Source organism: Abramis brama (genome assembly GCF_963993115.1).
Source record: "Abramis brama genome assembly, chromosome: 6".
Classification (NCBI taxonomy): Eukaryota; Metazoa; Chordata; class Actinopteri; order Cypriniformes; family Leuciscidae; genus Abramis; species Abramis brama.
The window spans coordinates 8,001,549-8,021,268 of NC_139968.1; the positions used below are offsets into that span (position 1 = coordinate 8,001,549).

General features: G+C 36.4%; 1 long non-coding RNA gene across 3 annotated transcripts; it reads right to left on the reverse strand.

Annotated features, from left to right (window-relative positions):
• Positions 1-5,624: 5,624 nt before the first annotated feature.
• On the reverse strand, positions 5,625-18,702 carry LOC311084654. 3 transcript variants are annotated; one of them, XR_014606567.1, is made up of 3 exons: positions 18,258-18,698; positions 6,466-6,556; positions 5,625-6,057 (listed from the first exon to the last, which is right to left on the reverse strand). It is a non-coding gene; the product is annotated as an uncharacterized lncRNA (long non-coding RNA). The 3 variants fall into 3 exon arrangements; XR_014606565.1 differs by lacking the exon at positions 6,466-6,556 and having other exon boundaries at positions 18,258-18,702; XR_014606566.1 differs by lacking the exon at positions 6,466-6,556 and having other exon boundaries at positions 5,625-6,060; positions 18,258-18,702.
• Between the last annotated feature and the right edge of the window lie 1,018 nt (positions 18,703-19,720).

Consider the following 19,720-nt stretch of genomic DNA (forward strand, 5'->3'; position numbering starts at 1 on the left):
TACTGTTGCCTCCTAACAATCAGTCATTTGCACATCTGCCTTGAGCGTGACCTGCAGACACAGCTCACACAACTATGAAGCCGCGCAATCAGACGGCAATCCCGCACATCTTTAATGGCTGCGTTTTATGAGAAAGACTCTGACTTTGCTTTGTGTGTTCAGCTGCATCAAGTCACACCAATAACACGGATCTGAAATCCTTAAGGAACAAATGAGAAAGCTGGGTCAGCTGGCCCTGGTGGGATTCAATTACCAGAATTAAGGTCTTTTCATTGCTCTCCAATGAATTCTGTTTCATCCTGAAGCGAATCCTCGCTTAATCAGTGAGAAGTGAGAATGATCTGAATACAACAAAATGCTCTTCAAGCATATCCTATGTGAGAAAGAAGGGGGGGTAGTAGTCCTACTTAAAGTGATAGTTCACACAAAGATGACACCTCTGTCGTCATTTACTCACCTTAAAGTTATTCCAAACCTTTATGAATGTCTTTCTTCTGTTGAACACAAAAAATATATTTTGAAGAATGTTTGTAACCAAACAGTTGAGAGTCGCCATTGACTTCCATAGTAGGAAAAAAAAAAAAATACTATGGAAGTCAATGGTCATTTTTGGGTGAACTATCCCTTTAATTAGGTCAAAATGTACTCTAATGTTCAGCTAATTCAGCTGTTCAGATTAATTTAATCATAAATACTATGCGATTAGTGTACGAAGACTATAAATTAAGTTCACACTTATATTTGCGTAATACTCCTTTTAAAAAGTATGCAAAAGTGCACTTTTTTTTCTTCTTTTTTTTTTTTTTACAAGGTATGAAGAAGACATTGAGGCTTTCTAGCCTTATTAACAACATTCCTCATGCTTTTGGACTGCAAATAGTCCATCTACCTCAATGTTATCTGTGCCAGTCAAGCACAGAGACATGTTTAAAAGAACCTGAAGCAAATGTAAACATTTACTGGTAGAGAGAAGGGGAAAACAAGTCTGAAACGCAGCAATCGCTGCGTCATGCCAGAGCTGCTTTAGGGCGCCAAGAGCTAAATTGGTTTACGAGTTGATGCGAACCAATGCTGATGAACACATAATTATAAACACAAATGCACAAACATGAAATACAACCTAGAATGGAGACAAAGACAAATAAATACCTTGTTTTACAAAGCTGGAGTTTAAGAAATGGATTAAAGCTTTGTTTATGCTTGACACACATTTACTCTGACACAAAGCAGCGCAGACGACGCACACACACCTCAGAGACGCTGAGAGCCGTCTATACAACACACCAGTGGCCTTCTGGGTCAACTTCAGACACATTAGCAGTCTACAATTAGCTTTAACCATAGATGTGCTCCCTAAACATGACTCAGCACTGATTAGACACACTTACCCTGCTTAATTGTATTGAATGTGCACTTGTAGTGTACTTCAAATCTAATAAGTATTTAAAAAAAACTGTACCTGCTTATAATATTAATAACATGAAAGGCACTTTCATGACTGTGTCAGCATGCTTTTAAAAAGTGCACTGATTGACAAAATTAAACGTTTTACTTTAAAATACATTTTAAAACATTATGTTTTAGAAAAAAAAAAAAGCCATGCTTTCAAGGAAGTACACTTATTTTGATGTGTTGACTAAAATGTTAAAGGGATTTATACTTGATTATAAATTCATCTGTTGTGTGTTATTCAGTATTACATTTATATTTTAAATGTACTAAATTGTGACATATTTAACCATATTACTTTTATATTTAAATATTTGACTATAGGTTTGTCATAGTAACTTGAAGTAAACACCTGAAATCTCACAGCAACTCGTGGCTAATTCGTACGAATTCGTATGATGACGCTTCCTTAAAAATCTTATGAATTCGTACGAATTAGCCACCTCGTAAAATACGTAAGAGATGCCGTGAGAATGTTTCTCGACTGCATCACAATTTTAACAATATTACTTATATATTTAAATATTTGGCTATAGGTTTGTCATAGTAACTAGACCTGAAAGTTCACAAAAATATCAGCGTTATCTCACAGCAATTTGTACGTATTTTACAAGGTAGCTAATTCGTACGAATTCGTATGAACTGACTTGTACGTTTTTGTACGATTTGTCTAGACACCAGTGATGGGTAGGTTTAGGGGTGGTCCTTCCTGATGATGGTTTTTGAAAAATCGTACGAGTGAGGTCGTACGAATTTGCACAAATTAGCCACCCCGTAAAACCTGAATGAATTGGCGTGAGATCGGTTTGAAAATATCTGTTTCTCAAACTGCATCACAATTTTAACAATATTACTTATATTCAAATATTTGACTATAAGTTTGTCATAGTAGCTTGACATAAACACCTGAAAGTTCACAAAAATATCAATGCAATCTCAGTGCAATTTGTACGTATTTTACGAGGTGGCGAATTCGTATGAACTCACTTGTACGTTTTTGTACGATTTGTCTAGACCCCAGTGATGGGTAGGTTTAGGGGCGGGGTTAGGGGTGGTCCTTCCTGATGACGCTTTTTGAAAAATCGTACGAATTCGTATGATTTGTCTAGACCCCAGTGATGGGTAGGTTTAAGGGCGGGGTTAGGGGTGGTCCTTCCTGATGATGCTTTTTGAAAAATCGTACGAATTGGTACGAATTAGCCACCCTGTAAAACACGTATAAATTGGCGTGAGATCAGGTTGAAAATATCTCTGTTTCTCAAACTGCATCACAACGCAGGAAATGCAAACCAAAGGAACCAAAGGAACATGAAGGCACTCTACCGCCATCTACTGGACTGGAGGGTGAAATGTTGAAAGATGCACAGAAAAACCAATGGAGGCTGCCATGATTTAAATACCATGTTGTTTTTCACCAAAATGAGCGTGTGAAAATAATGACAATTTTCATTTGTCCGTCAATTATTCCGTCAATATGCTAAACTGCAAACAAAGTTGGTAAGATCTGGGCTGGCGTACTTTTGTAAATGCGTCGAGCATAAAGTAGTCTTGCCATGAGGTAAATGATGTCATTAGAGAGCAAAAAGCACAGGTTAGTATCACATTTTGCTAAATCTGTAGCTTTGAGTGAGTGTATAAAATGTTTTGGCTGCGCCGGTGAGCGTTTGGTCCGGATGGACCTGGTAATGTTATGTCTACAGACACATGTGAGGTTATTTTGTCTGATTAATTTATTAGTGTTCATTTAATAGTTCATGTTACCAAAATATAGATTGATTTAAAGACCCCCAAGTGTCCAGCTGGGAAATAGCTGGGCTTAAATGTGCTTACTTAAGGTAGTTTCTGTTTTAGAAACTAATTTAAGTTCCAGGCAACTTTTCTATTATGAAACCCGCATTCAGTTAGCTGACCCAGAAATCCCTGCTGTAAATGAACATTATTCACCAGTGCTTTAGACCTCAATTAACTGGACTTGCCACCTGTTTTGTGGATGCTAAATGGATTCAGAGTTTTCATTAAATTGCTTCTCCTGCTACATGTAAGTGGAAAAAGTATAGAGAATATTTTGAGTCTCACAGAACCTACAGCACAATACAACACACGAGCAGACACAGGTTGTGTTAGAATATAAACACATGGAAATCATTATGACATTAAAATGATCTCCACCCCAAATCTGTACAGAGATCGATTATTGCAACATTCCCTTCAAAGCTTCCTTTACTCCCAACACAAATATGCACACACTTTGACAGATGAAATTATATGTATGACAAATAATGTTTTTGGGGTTTTTTTCATGACATTTAGAAATGGTTATTAATGTAATTTCCTTGTAATGCAAAGCATCTAAAATGGCATAATGTTAAGCAAATGTAAAAAAAAAAAAAAAAAAACCCACATTCAATCAACTTCTGTTTATTATCTATCTGTTAAAGTGTTTAAGCCAAGCCTAAGATATAGAAGAGCATATGGAAACTTTTAACATAAGGCTTGAATATGAAGATTAATGTGCTTGCAAACCATACTCATCTACTGAAAAAAATGTTCTTACAAAATTAATCTTATTGAATGAATACTAATTTGTAATGTTGCACTATATAGTAATATACTATTTATTAATGTTTGTAATTAGCTTTTATTTTTATATTTTCATTTTAGTTTAAGTTTTAATAATTGTGTTTTAGTCATTTTCATTAGTTTTTATATTTCTGTTTAGCTTTTAGTTTAGTTCAGATTTTGACGTGTAATGTGGTGCGACTCCCCAAAAACGTAATGATATTTGATTATATTACTTTTTACCTCGAAAATTATGTTAGATATGCAAGGTGTAAAAGAAATGTTTGTTATACCACATTACTTTCTTATTTACTGTAATTTAATTTTGTGTAAATCTTCTCTGAAATTAGTGTAAACGTTTTTTTCAAAACCATATGAAGCCAACACAAATATAAAGCATGAGTTTTAAACTACTTAAAAAAAATATTTTCATGATGTGTTATTACAACTTTTTTATCTTTTGTCGAATCAACTTAGATACGTAATGTGGTTCAGATAACATAATATTTTGAGTTTCTATTTATTAAACCAATCTCTTTCATTGTATCAACTCAAATTTTTAATTTCAATTAACTCAAAATTTTAAGGCATGTAACTTACTTTTTTTAAGTTAAACCAACAAAAAAACTGTTTGCAGTGACATCTATAGTGGAAATCTATTCTAATTGAAGTTGCTGATATTTTCTTAGAAGATGAATCCGTTCTATTTCTTGTTTGTGGATAGATTTTGTCTTGAAAATTTCTGCCAAGTCTGTCAAACCGTGAATCTGTCCCCACCGTCCTCCAACCCATCTGCAATTCCAATTGTTCCAGACTAGCCAAGCATGTACATGCATCACCTGACAGGCTTATCTTCTACGGACAGGTAAGAGGAAGTGTGCAAAAGAGGAGAAAGTGAGCTGGACGTCCAACATCTTTGCAAGTCTGGAGCTCATTATGAATTCCGTCCAAGGCCTTTCCCTCTGAACTTCCACCTGCCAGCCCATGGGAACCTCGATGTGCTCGGCGTTCCGGTTCTGCCTGTGTCCATCACAATCCAGATTTGCCTCAGTGGAACATTCAATTTCTTTTATAGGAGCACTCCAGTAGATTGGGCTGACCCGTGCAATTTAGCTGAGAATCATGGGATGGGAACGGCGATGTTCGCTTCAAGGTGTGTGATCTCCTAGAGGACACTGATGCATTATATAGGCACTAATATCATTTAGAGAATATTGCGATGTTGAACATGTTTATGAGATCAGGTTTGAGATGGTCTGTATTTCCATCCTTCAGGAAATTAGATCTTCTCACTGGCTTTTTCTCAGATTATCTGTAGGGATACTGCCTTGCGGTGGTAAAAGGTGGAACTACATTGAATGCAGTTAAGTCCATGACACAAAAAACCTATTTTTAAAAAAGTATACGGTGTTTACATTAAAATGCATACAGTAAGAAATGATATATTACAGGATGTTACCTTCCTTTCATGGAAGGATTTGCATTAGATTTTGGAATATGGCTGAGGGAAATGTTCCCAACCTTGTAAAAAAGTGCACTTAATAAAATCGTAAAAGGATTTTTTGCAGATATTAAAATATCAATGAAATAAAAGGTCTCTTAAATGTACTTAAAGATAATACTTCAAATAATTTATTACTTCAAATATTTCAAGGAAAATAGAATTATGAAATTACATATACTGTAAAAATGTACAGAAGTTCTACTTAAGTTGGTCAAAAAACACACTTTCAACTAATTGCATTTAACATAAATTATAATGCAAATACATTTTCATTTAATAGTAAATAACATGCAGTTAAGTGTCCAAAAACATTACATTCAGTTCGCACTTCACACTTTCATAACTTTTAAAAGCAAAAGTGCTTTTAAAAAAGAAACTTTTTCACAGTGGTGTCAGGCTCAAGATCATCATTGAGGTCTAGCGATGGGATCTGACGTCAACTTGGCGTTTCAGTTCAGGTCTGGGATTTGTGCTGGCCGCTCAAGTTCTTCCAGACCAGTAAATCATTTCTTTATGTATTTCGCTCTGGGCACAGGGACGTTGTCCTGCTGAAGCAAAGAAAAGATACGCATGCAACTGCTGAAAATCTGACTTCACCTGGCAGAGAGTACAACTGATTTTTATTACGAAATCTCACTAACTTATTTCAGTTAATTGTCAAGGCAACATAACTAATTTTCAATTCGTTTTGTAAGTTTAAGTTTTCCATCAGTTTTATTTCAATTACTGAAAACAATTAGTAATAATTTTAATAAAACATAAATTCTGTTTTATTTTTAATTAAATAAAAAAAGTTTCAGTGTTACATCTTAGTTTTTTTTAAATTCAAAAAAGCATTCTTAGGCTGATAGATAGATAGATAGATAGATAGATAGATAGATAGATAGATAGATAGATAGATAGATAGATAGATAGATAGATAATTTTCCTTAAAAATAATGTATACTACTTACTGTAATATTATCTACCCTCTTCATAGACAATTGGCCAAACAACAAAACCATCACTGTGCAACTTCAAAGTAAAAGGTTGTCGATTATAACCCTTAAAGAAACAAGCACATTTATCTTTCAGTGGTAATAACACAGCATACTAATCTAATATGAGTCTCTGTTTGTAAACCAGATCAATATGTTTTTCCAAAAAAAAAAAAAAAAATCCTACATCCCCTTGTGCTTTGTTTAGACTTTGATCGCTTTAAATGGCGTTTCATTGTTCCATAGGGTTTCGATTAACAGTAGAGATATTTTTAACTTCACTTTATTGTGAGGTCTGAGAGCCGTCAAAGTGACAGCTGTGTCCACCACTACACGAAACCGAATAAAAGCCTGGTGTGATGGACGCAGATCTGACATGATGCTCCACGAATTATAGACTTGAGCTTCAACAAAGAGACGTGCTGGAATTATAGTAAACAAAATAATAACATGAAAACGCTTTGCTGAAGTTCTGCTTGTCAGTGATGAAGAAAACAAAAAAATACAGCTCGCAGACTCTTTCTCGTTCTGCCCCACATTTTCATCATCAAAGCGCTTCTTACGTCCCATAGCAGGCTTTTCCTCACAGTCTGCTAACCATACTGTCCTCTGGCACCCCGAGACGCTGTTCGTTTGTGCTAACGTTTTAATTAGCCATCAGCAGGGAAGCACTTGCGCAAACACAGAAGGAGCGTGTCAACGACAATATTACCCTGTCTGTCAGCAATGCATGGCCTTTTGATCAATAAATGATTTAATCGGGACAGGAATGCTCATGGAAGCTTAATACAGTGCATTACTTATGAAACAACAGGAATCATTGCTATAATTAATGCATTGCTACGATATTACGCTAATTTATCTAGGGTAATAAGGGTTAGTTCACCCAAAAATGAAAATGATCTCATAATTTACTTACCCTCAAGCCATCCTGTATGACTTTCTTCTTTCAGCCGAACACAATCTGAGTTATATTTAAAAATATCCTGGCTCTTCCAAGCTTTATAATGGGAGTGAATAGAGCATTATGCTGCGTCACACCAAACGCGAATAGAGCGTCTGGCGCGAGTGATTTCAATGTTAAGTCAATGTAAAGACGCGTTTACGCGCGTCTGGAGGTCCTGTGGCGCGAATTAGGCGTTTAGCGCGGAGCGGTGGACGCGAATTCGCCTCATTACATACGCGCAAATGATTTTATTTGGTGTTTTTTGTGCATTCACGCGTTTGACGCGAATTCGCGTCTGACGCCCGAGTTGAAAAGTCTGAACTTTGCCGTCTGTTCGCACCTCGTTAACCAATCAGGAGCCTGCTTGCTGCTGTCACGTGGTGAAGTGACGGGATAAACTCCCACCCGGAGTCACTCATTCAAAATGGAGTATAGCAATATAGCAGAATATAATATTCAATATAGCAGTTAACTGAGTATCACTAGAAAGTGAGTACTGTATATACTAGTGAGTATCACTAGAAAGAGCACCAACAGTGGTATCCGTACCACAGTTTGAAAAACATTGATAGTTTTTCAATATTTATTATACTGTATTTAAAAATTCATATACATTTTCTAACCAAAGACAGATGGACAGGCGCTCTGCAGCTGGGATAGAGCGCCTGTAGTTGGTGTCCTGAAGGGTGATCCTCGCTCCGATGCGGTAACTCTCTCGATGAATGCTCGATCAACATCAGCCATCTTGCAAACAGACAAGCGGATTTCGCCTCAGACGTGCGTCAATTTCGCTTCAAACTTTTGCTTTTTACGCGTGTCAATTTCGCTCTGGACGCGCGAATGGATTCGAAATGTTCAAGCGTCCAACTAGACGCGGTAGACGCAAATTTGATGCGCTATTCGCATTTGGTGTGAACGCACAGTCAGAGTTTTTAAAGCTAAAAAAGTGCATCCATCCATCATAAAAGTAATCCATAAGACTCCAGGGGTTAATAAAGGCCTTCAAAAATGAAGAGATGCGTTTTTGTAAGAAAAAATATCCATATTTATAACTTTATAAACTATAATCACTGGCTTCCGCTAACGGCCGTATGTGAGTCTAGTTCCGGCGGGTGAGTGACCTCTGACCTGACGCATGACGAGTGACCTCTGACCCGGCGTATGACGTATTGGCGAACGCGGAAGCGCAGAGGATAGAGTAAAACAAAACACAGGTCACGAATTAGAAGTCTAAAACGAGAATTTTTAAAGAGAAATGTGGGAGGAGCTTGAGGTTGTTGCCCAGCCCTATTTGTTTGAACCGCGAGAGGCGTCACAGTTAACGCTACTCCTACATGAGTCTGTGCGTCTCTCAACAGTGTTCGGCAGAAGCGTCTCTACTAATAGAGAAACTGTAGGTTTATCTGCTTCAAGAACAGCGCCGTTATTACCTCACTAGTGAGAAATGTCATGTAGCTTATAAGTTGTTAAACTATTTTAGTGATAAATTCGTCAGAGTAGCGCTGACAACACGTTTCTGTGCGAGTGTGTCGGTACTGTATGTGTGTGCTATCAGATAAACATTACGACCAATCACAAGCCCCATACGCTTAGCTACCAGCGGAGCTAACTGGTAGATTAGACTCTTGCCGTATCCGGTCGGCAAAACAGCAAAAACGCACTTCTTACAAAGGAACGATTCGAGCGGCGTCTTCTGTTCCTCTTTTAGATAAAAAGCCAAGTCTAACTCGTTCATTGTAGCGGCCAAAGCCGTTTCAAACAACTGGTGTTCATCCATAGCCATCTACATTCATTGCAATGTTTACTAATGACTTCGACATCACAGCGCTGTCGTCATCTCGCCTCTGGCCCGCCTATATCAGATAACCCGATGTGATTGGTTCAGCTCGGATACAAGGGCATATTTAATGAGCATCATTACTCGACGCCAGAGTAAACTCGCTGAGCAAATTCAACTTGTGCTCTCGCGAGAACTCTGGATTTCCAGGGTAGTTGGTGGCTGTAAGGACCTTTGAAATAATTTAAATCATTGGCGAAGTGATATGGAACTGTAATGCGGTCAAAACCTGCCTGGAACTACTTTAGCCGTGCGTTTCCCTGAAAATAACTGCACACCTTAGAACATTCATCAACCAATCAGATTTAAGCGTTAAACAGTCACGTAGTATAAGTTTTATTTATTTATCAATGCAAGTTATGCTGCGATCACGCCATGTCGTAATTACTGTAATTATGAGATGACAACCTGTGACGTTGTGTTCGGGGTACAAGTTGCAATTGCGAGTTCTATGTGTCACAGTTATCTGGACTTATTCATCTTTAGTTTCACTTTCATTGACTTTCAGTTTGTTTTCATTCATCACAATGAGTGATTGTTTGATTGAAACGCGAGAGAGATACAGAGAAAATAAGAAGGACTTATGAACGGACGCAGCCGTTGTGTCGTGTTTTAACACTCAGTAATTTGGTTCGACAGAGCGGTCTGGCCTGCATTACCGTGTGGCCGCTTGTCTCCCATCTAATCTTTAACTCAAGGACATTTTTCTAATATTCCTCAGCACCTTCCTTTGATTAGACGCGGCTCTGTTCTGTGAAACGACAGCGGTGACGCCTCGAATCGCAGCACCTCCGAGCGCCAGGACGAAGAACTGAACGACACAGGCGTGTAGAGTATTCAAGTTACAGCTGCGTTTGCCAAACTTCAGCGAGACTCTCAACGGCAGTCATTTTTTATTTAACTTTGGTCCGGAATCGTGCCAACCGCATGATAAAAGTCTTTCATCTACCAATCGAAAGCGATGGTTCACAGATGAGTGAGCGCTTAGGTACCAGTCATGCTAATTAAAGATAAAACTACTCGAGATTAGTGAATCCCAGGTGAGGGGGACAGTGGAGCCAATCCCAAATCCCTCCGCAGGTTAAGGAAAATAAAACTGCATTAAAGAGAGATTGTGAGAATTTCAGATGTCAGATCTATAGTATAAAACACAACACTCGCATAATAATAATAATTATTATTGAATTAGTATTATTATTATAAATAAATAAATACAAGCTTTATTTTTTTTCCACTAAAATTTCTGTTATTTACCCTACTATATTCTATATTCATTTTCAATTTTATTCACACATTCTATTTTATTTATAGTGTATTATATTGACATATTAAACATAGTGCGCACGCAAACTTGGAATAGTGCATAAATTCAGATTACTTGTATGATAGTTTTGATAGCTTGACAGTCTGTGGGCAGCGTAAACATCTCGTGTTCCATGGAAGAAACTCAAATGAGTTTTGAATGACATGAGGGTGTGTAAATGATGACAGGATTTTTCATTTTTAATTTTGCACGATTAGAAAGACTGACAATGTAAGCCTAAAATTAACATGTACCAGGCGTAATTGCTCTGCACAGCTTATTTTCATTGGAGCTAATGTTAGTTCAGGCTTTAATAACATTAGCTGTAGTTTGAGGACTGTGGGACTCTAGAGTTCGAGCAAAGGGAAAAAAACTCAGCAGAACAGCAGAATTGAATCTTATTAGCATGTAACAGCACTGGATGGTCTCTCTCTCTCTCTCTCTCTCTCTCTCTCTCTCTCTCTCTGGACAGACGGACTGTAAAGATTCAAGATTCAAATAGCTTTATTGGCATGGGGAAAGAAATTGTGTGTGTGTGTGTGTGTGTGTGTCTGCCTGTCTCTATGGTCAGACTGTGTTCACTGAGTCTGTACGCTCAGGACTTTCCTCAGTTTAGGGTCGCTCACTTTACTCAGGTATCCTGCCAATTCATACGTTCTGTTTTGGGCCAGATAGCATTCCTATTTACTCTGTTTGGCTGTCGCGTCTGTCCAATGTTTGAGGTATTTTTCTTTTTGTGTTTTAATTATTTGGTTTGGTCTGGCTTTGTTTTTATTGTCAGTTTGTGACGTCAGCTCTAACACCGATCGGCCGAGGGTGTTTGTCTCTGGCTTCAGCTCTTGGCAGGACAGGGCTTTGTTATGGAGGGTCTGTTCATTGCTATTTTTTAAGTGGGCATGGAATTTAATGGCTCTTTTTTGAATAGTTATCATAAGGGTGTATAATCCTAATTCTGCTCTACAGGCATTATTTGGGGTTTTGCTCTGAACTCGTAGCAAGACTTTGCACAGCTCGGTCTGGAGAGTCTCTATTGGGTGTTTGTCCCATTTAGTGAACTCTTGGTCTTTTTCGGAAAATCATTATTTTTGTTTTGTCTTTTTGGGGTTAACTGACAGAAGTTGTGCAGACTCTCTCTCTCACTGGACAGACGGACGCTGGGTTGGGTTGGGTTCAGCTGATGCAGTAATGGTTTACTGGAGGAGAGACCGGCTCAGGAAACTGCTATCAGATAAACAGATTCCTGACACACAAAAGATGAGGAGATATGCGTTCAGTGAGACTAATGTTCTAATTACATTAATATGTGGGAGACGGGAATGTTGGGAAGGTGTGGAATAGTGTGGGAACAGTCGCACTAATGTTGAGAATACTGTGCAGATAATCTCATAATTTGGATGTTTTAATTGCCAACATTGCCAGTTTGGTAGTTCCTCTTTGTGTTGGTTAAGAAAATGAACCACCTTATCACTTGTCACCAAACTCTTTTTTCTGTTTTCAAATATTTTCACTAGGGCTATTAATTTAATTTTTTCAATAAATTCATTCATTAAAATAATAATACTAATCCCACTGCTGATGCCCCTCCTCCTTCTCCTCCTCCTCCTACTACTACTACTACTGATGCTGCTGCTGCTGCTACTACTACTATCACCCCTCCTCCTACTACTACTACTACTACTACTACAACTACTACTACTACTACTACTACTGTTGCTGCTGCTGCTGCTTCTACTACTATCACCCCTCCTCCTCCTACTACTCCTACTCCTACTCCTACTACCACTGCTGCTGCTGCTGCTGCTGCTGCTACTACTACTACTACTACTACTACTATCACTCCTCCTCCTACTACTACTCCTACTACTCCTCCTCCTACTACTACTACTAATGATGCTGCTGCTGCTGCTGCTACAACAACTATCACTCCTCCTCCTCCTCCTCCTCCTCCTCCTCCTCCTACTACTACTACTAATAATAATAATAATAATAATAATAATAATAATAATGCTGCTGCTGCTACTATCACTCCTCATCCTACTCCTCCTCCTCCTCCTCTTCCTACTACTACTACTAATAATAATAATAATAATAATAATATTATTGCTGCTGCTGCTGCTGCTGCTACTACTACTACTACTACTACTACTACTACTATCACTCCTCCTCATACTACTACTCCTCCTCCTACTACTACTACTACTACTATCACTCCTCCTCCTCCTCCTACTACTACTACTACTACTACTAATGATGCTGCTGCTGCTGCTGCTGCTGCTACTACTACTACTACTACTACTACTACTACTATCACTCCTCCTCCTCCTCCTCCTACTACTACTACTACTACTACTACTACTACTATCACTCCTCCTCTTCCTCCTCCTCCTACTACTACTACTACTACTACTACTACTACTACTACTATCACTCCTCCTACTCCTACTCCTCCTCCTACTACTACTACTACTACTAATGATGCTGCTGCTGCTGCTGCTGCTACTACTACTACTACTATCACTCCTCCTCTTCCTCCTCCTCCTCCTACTACTACTACTACTACTACTACTACTACTATCACTCCTCCTACTCCTACTCCTCCTCCTCCTCCTACTACTACTACTACTACTACTACTACTACTACTACTATCACTCCTCCTCCTCCTCCTCCTACTACTACTACTACTACTACTACTACTACTACTACTACTACTACTAATGATGCTGCTGCTGCTGCTGCTACTACTACTACTACTATCACTCCTCCTACTACTACTCCTACTACTACTACTACTACTACTACTACTACTACTACTAATGATGCTGATGCTGCTGCTGCTGCTGCTACTATTACTACTATCACTCCTCCTCCTACTACTAATCCTACTACTACTACTACTACTACTACTACTACTACTACTAATGATGATGATGCTGCTGCTGCTACTACTACTATTACTCCTACTACTAATACTAATAATATTGCTGCTGATACCACCACTACTACTACTACTACTAATACTAATACTATTGATGCTACAACTACTACTATCACTCTTCCTACTACTAATACTACCAATACCACCACCACCACCACCACCACTACTACTCCTACTACTACTACTCCTACTACTACTACTACTACTACTACTACTAATGATGCTGCTGCTATTACTACTACTATCACTCCTCCTACTACTCCTACTACTACTCCTACTGCTGCTGCTGCTACTACTACTACTACTAATAATAATAATAATAATAATAATACTATTGCTGCTGCTGCTGCTGCTACTACTACTACTACTACTACTACTATCACTCTTCCTACTACTAATACTACCAATACCACCACCACCACCACCACCACTACTACTCCTACTCCTACTACTACTACTCCTACTACTACTACTACTACTACTAATGATGCTGCTGCTATTACTACTACTATCACTCCTCCTACTACTCCTACTACTACTCCTACTGCTGCTGCTGCTACTACTACTACTACTACTAATAATAATAATAATAATAATACTATTGCTGCTGCTGCTGCTGCTACTACTACTACTACTACTACTATCACTCTTCCTCCTACTACTACTCCTACTACTACTACTACTACTACTACTACTACTACTAATGATGATGATGCTGCTGCTGCTGCTACTACTACTACTACTACTACTATCACTCCTACTACTACTAAAAAACTATATATTGTCAAAATGTAAAATTGAAATCTTTTCTTGGGGGCTTTTCTCAACAAATATTAATATGCAATTAAATTGTATTAACTAATTGGCACGTCATGTATATCATTTGATTTGACAACTTTAATATTTAGTCATACTTAAGTAAAGAAATGGTGTAAACGTGAACAAAATTGTGTAAAATACACATCTTTAAAAATGTATTTGAATGTTACGGAAGCAGACTCAAGAGATGGTTAATGAAGATATAACAGGAGCTTATTTGACAACACAGGATACAGGGAAGTGATATGAACAATTATAATTTGGAGAGCGGTGTGCAGGTGATGATTGGACTAGTTCTTCTTACAGGAACGGAGACACACAGGAGAGACAAGACGCTGGAGATAATGGAGGTTTTGTGATATCAAGGTAAGTAGTCCTCTACGAATAAACGAGACTGGACGGTGAACTGAGGTGAAGAGTGTGTCTTTATAGTGCTGGTGATGATAGTGATGATGAGGTGCAGGTGTGTGTGTGTGATTAGTACTCAGGTGAGGGAGTGAGCTGTGATTGGCTGGTGTGAGAGCCTGGCTGATCTGTAACAGACTTGGTGTTATTAAATATAATTTATATATTATACTATAAAATATATGAATCTGTGTGTTGGCCACTGGCCAATCGTGTTCTCTATCAGTATCGGTTATTGAAAAAAAAAAAACATATTGGTCAAAAGTAGTAACTTGGTAATAGCATGATATTCTTTGGGAGTACTTTGTAAATACCATATATAAATATTACTGTCATTCCGTATCATGGTATATATATCAAAGTGCCATGGTAGTATCATTGTTTACTCTACCATTGAAGGGCTTTATTGAATAAAATCGAAATATATTTTAGAAAAAAAAAATATTGTTAGATAAAGCGGTAACACTTTATAATAACTGCACGCTATTAATCATTAGTTCAGCATTAGTAAACAGTTAATTTATCATTTATAAAGCATTAATAAACATTAATAAGCAGTTTATAAATACAGCTATAAATGCTGTATTCTTGATTTATAAGCATATCTGTAATGTGTTTAATAATTGTATTTTCATACTTTATTAATGATCAGTTCATCATTTCTAAATGAAGTATAGCATTATTTACAAACCGGTTATTTAGGAGTTGTCAGTGGTTCATAAGATCACTTAGAAAGTGTAAGTAAATTATTAATAAATTATTTAAATGTACATTCATACATCTTATTATTCAGACATATAGTAATAGTTACTAAGTGTGTCAATAAATGCTTTATTAACATGTATTTCTACTGTAATTCAGGGTTAATTCAGGTAAGTTATAAAGCATTTAGTAGAGGTCAGTGAACTATTTTTAAAGTGAGGACTAGTTATGCGTTGTAAAGCATTTATAAAGGAGATTTCTATGTTCTGTATCACTGTTTAGAAGAAAACAGTCTTTAAATCTTCTTTATAAATGCTTTACAAGGCATAACTAGTCCTCACTTTAAAAATAGTTCACTGACCTCTACTAAATGCTTTATAACTACCTGAATCTACTACATTTACTTACACTTTCTAAGTGATCTTATGAATCAATGACAACTCCTAAATAACTGGTTTGTAAATAATGCAATACTTCATTTAAAAATGATAAATTGATCATTAATAAATTGTGAAAATACACATTATATATATATATATATGCTTATAAATCAAGAATAAAGCATTTATAGCTGTATTTATAAACTGCTTATTAATGTCTATTAATGCTTTATAAATGACGAATTAACTGTTTACTAATGCTTAACTAATGATTAGTAGCGTGCAGTTATTATAAAGTGTTACCGATAAAGCTAATATTGTCTTCTGAACTCTTTCTCTCAACATCTGACTAAAATTTCCCAATATACTTTGTAGTTAGTTGATTAAACACAAGCATCTGGGTAAAAAACAAATAGTCCCAAAAAGACATATGCAGTTATGGTCAATTGGTTTTCCGGAAGTATGTAGAGTATTTTTGTTTGAAAGAGAGTCTGGCAGGTGCTGGAGGCTGTGGACTCGCTCCAAGTTCTGCAGATTCTCTCACTGTAATGCTGCATTGCACAAACACAATGATATGAGCTACAAATTGATACCAGGTGCATCTCGACTTTCAACCTCCCAAAGCACCAGTCAATCAAAGCACATCTGACTTCATGCTTTTAGTCAAAGTGGAGTTTTTTGTCCTTCTCAATAAAATTACAGAGTGTTTTCCCGGCAAACAATATTATTTATGACGGATCATGTTGTGTTTGCTGACAATGTGGAATAAATAACCAGTCCAGATAGTTCAGGAGTGTTTTCCATCTCCTATGAAAAACATTACTATTTTACAAGGTGGCGATTTTGTATGAATTCGTAAGATGTGCATCGTACAGAAAATATACGATTGTTAGAAAAAAAAGCATGAAGGTCCACCCCTAAACATACCACCTAATTCATACGAATTAGCCTCAAATAGTTACAAATTGTCTTGAGACTGTATTGAAACAACTCTGAAATACATCACATTTTGGAAGTTAAATAGGTTAGAACACCTCTTTTTTAAAATTGATTTCAAAGTATTTTAAGTGTGTTTTGAGTATTTTAAATTGATTGCTTGGCAAGCTAAAGTTTCCCTAATCATGTTCCCCATTATCTTTAGCTTTGACCTGACACAGTGCAAGCAGGATAAAGGTGCTGTATCTACGATAGGATACTTCCTTTTTACCGTTTTAATCATAAATGTTCCCAGCTGAATAAATAAGGCCCTAATTAATGAGCACCTTTAAATTAAAGCAGGAAAAATGAGCTGCCACACTTGATTTGAGTCCCATTAGAATTTTACCCATTAAGCACTTTGGTTCTCAGACAAACGCAGAACTTCATCAAATTTAATCCATGCATGACTGAACATAAGAAAATGCCTAACAGTGCACTTCCAACCTTGCATGTCACTTTTTATTATCTAACAGCCTTTAGATTAAGTGCTCAAGTGCTCGGGGAACGTTTAATGGCTATATTGTGTGTTTTAAGCTAAACTTTTTGGCTAAGCCGAAAATGTGGGTCGTAATAAAAACATCTAAAACATCTTTCTATTTATTTTCAAAGCTGCTGATAGTATCAATCATTTCACAATTAAATATATATATATATATATATATATATATATATATATATATATATATATATATATATATATATATATATATATATATGTATATGTATATATTACATTACTGTTAAACCCCTTGCAAATATATATTGGATAATATATATTGATATTGATAGATTTTGTTTTAAATTAACTTAAATGAATACATTTATATAAAATAATTTCCTGACATTTACAAATAAAATATGTTAGCCTTTATAATTCATTGTCATTGTTCTATTTTACTAGGTCAAAAATAAGATATGTAATATTTTAAAAAGTATTATTATATATTTTAAAAAACTATATATACTGTATGTCATGTCTTGTGTTCCCTTGATCTTGTGTGGCTTTTCCTGTTTTACGCCATGTTTTGCAGTCCTTTGTAGTTTTTCTTGAGTATTTTATTATTATTATTATTATTATTGTTGTTGTTCCCAGGTGTGTCTTGTTTGCCAATTACCCCTTGTGTATTGTTGTGTTTGGTGTACTCGTGTGTGTGTGTGTGTGTGTGTGTGTGTGTGTGAATATATTTTGTATTTAAATTTAAATATATTACACTTCTAAATGAAATATGTTTCCCTTTATTGTCCATTGTAATTTTTCCTAGTTCAAAAATTAAGGAATACAAATAAATATACAATTACATATATCTATATTACATATAGACATGTTAAGAAAAATGCAAAGAAAAATGTGACATATAAATGTGTATATTTGTCAACGGAGGGTTAAATACATAGTTGTTTGTCCATATTAAGCTGAGAAAGGAAAAAGTATTTCTTTACTACTACAAAAAACACACTTCACCTTTTAAGAAGCTATTCCATGTCTTTGAGAAATCCGTCAAAGCTGCTGAAAGCCAGTTTTCCTAACATTCCCATCGGAGGCCGAGACAGCACATGGGGTGTCCAGGTCGTAGTGTGTAAGGTCACATTCACACACTTGGGTTTGTTTGCCAACCAGCAGTTCTTGCACGTTTTTGTGGGCAATGTGTCTTTTTTCCACTAAGATTTCGTCTGATATATTGAGTCTTCCAAATCTACAGCCCAGCAGGATTAGCCGAAGGCTGCCTGTAAACCATTTCCCGAATAACATGTTTTATATCAAAATATTATTCCTTTCGTAGAGTTATTCATTGATTTGAATCAGGAAGCCAACCTTTTTTTTCTGCTCATTTTTCACAGGAGGTAAGTGAGGTTTTTTTCTCTTTTTTTCTCATTTTAATGCTCGCAGGAAACATTGCTTCCTCTTGGGTTTCATGTTGCTGCAGTTTCAACCTTTCAACTTCCTATGATGACACCAATAAATTAAGCAAACAGAGAGGAGTTTGTGAACTAGGCCTTTGTTATTGTTGCATCCAAATTTTCAGTTCGCTCTAATGTCTTCCTCTTGTTTTCATTAAAGGGAGTGTTTTTCTACCTGGGGTGATATTCATTTCCCAACTGATACAATGTATGTGCAACCAGAAGAAAGTTCACTCACCTTGTTTGGTGTGCAAATCTCTAACCGTGTTTGGGCTTATTTTTCCCTCATACTCTTTTTTTCCTGATTCACTCTAGGGTTTTTTGTAAGAAACTTTTTAAATAAAAATCAACCAGAATAAACACCTATTAACCCATTCAGTTCCCTTGTCGACCCCTTTATGTACAAAGATCGCCGACGGCCCCAGATTATTGTTGCTCAACATTCACTGCATGTTAAAACAGTATCATTAGAAAGATTTAAAACTCCAGCTTAGATGTTTGACCACTGTTTATAATAAAACTAGGTTGCAGTGACATTAATATCTTAATTTATATCAGGAGTGCAAAATAATCAATCTATTTTAGATATTGTGAATATAAAAATTCAGCACATTCATATTCTCTCACGTCTAAATGCTAAGCAGGAATAGCGATTAGCTGCATACAAAAAGGCTAACATAAAATTTTTTAACATCATTATATGACTAAAATCCACATTAGATCGCGATCGAAAGTTAATACAAACATTTGATGGTGATTTAAAGTGAGTTTTAAATAAAATGAATGTATTTTTTTTTTATATATGCACCAGGAGTAGCACTTTTAATTTCGTTGTAAACAACGTTTTTACAATGTTTTTTTATGATGACAATAAATCAATCAATCGATCAATCAATCAATCAATCAATCAATCAATCAATCAATCAATCAATCAATCAATCAATCAATCAATCAATCAATCAAAAGCATGATATCAATCTTTTAGGTGGATTAATGTATAGTGGGATGAAAGTGGTGTAGATGGGC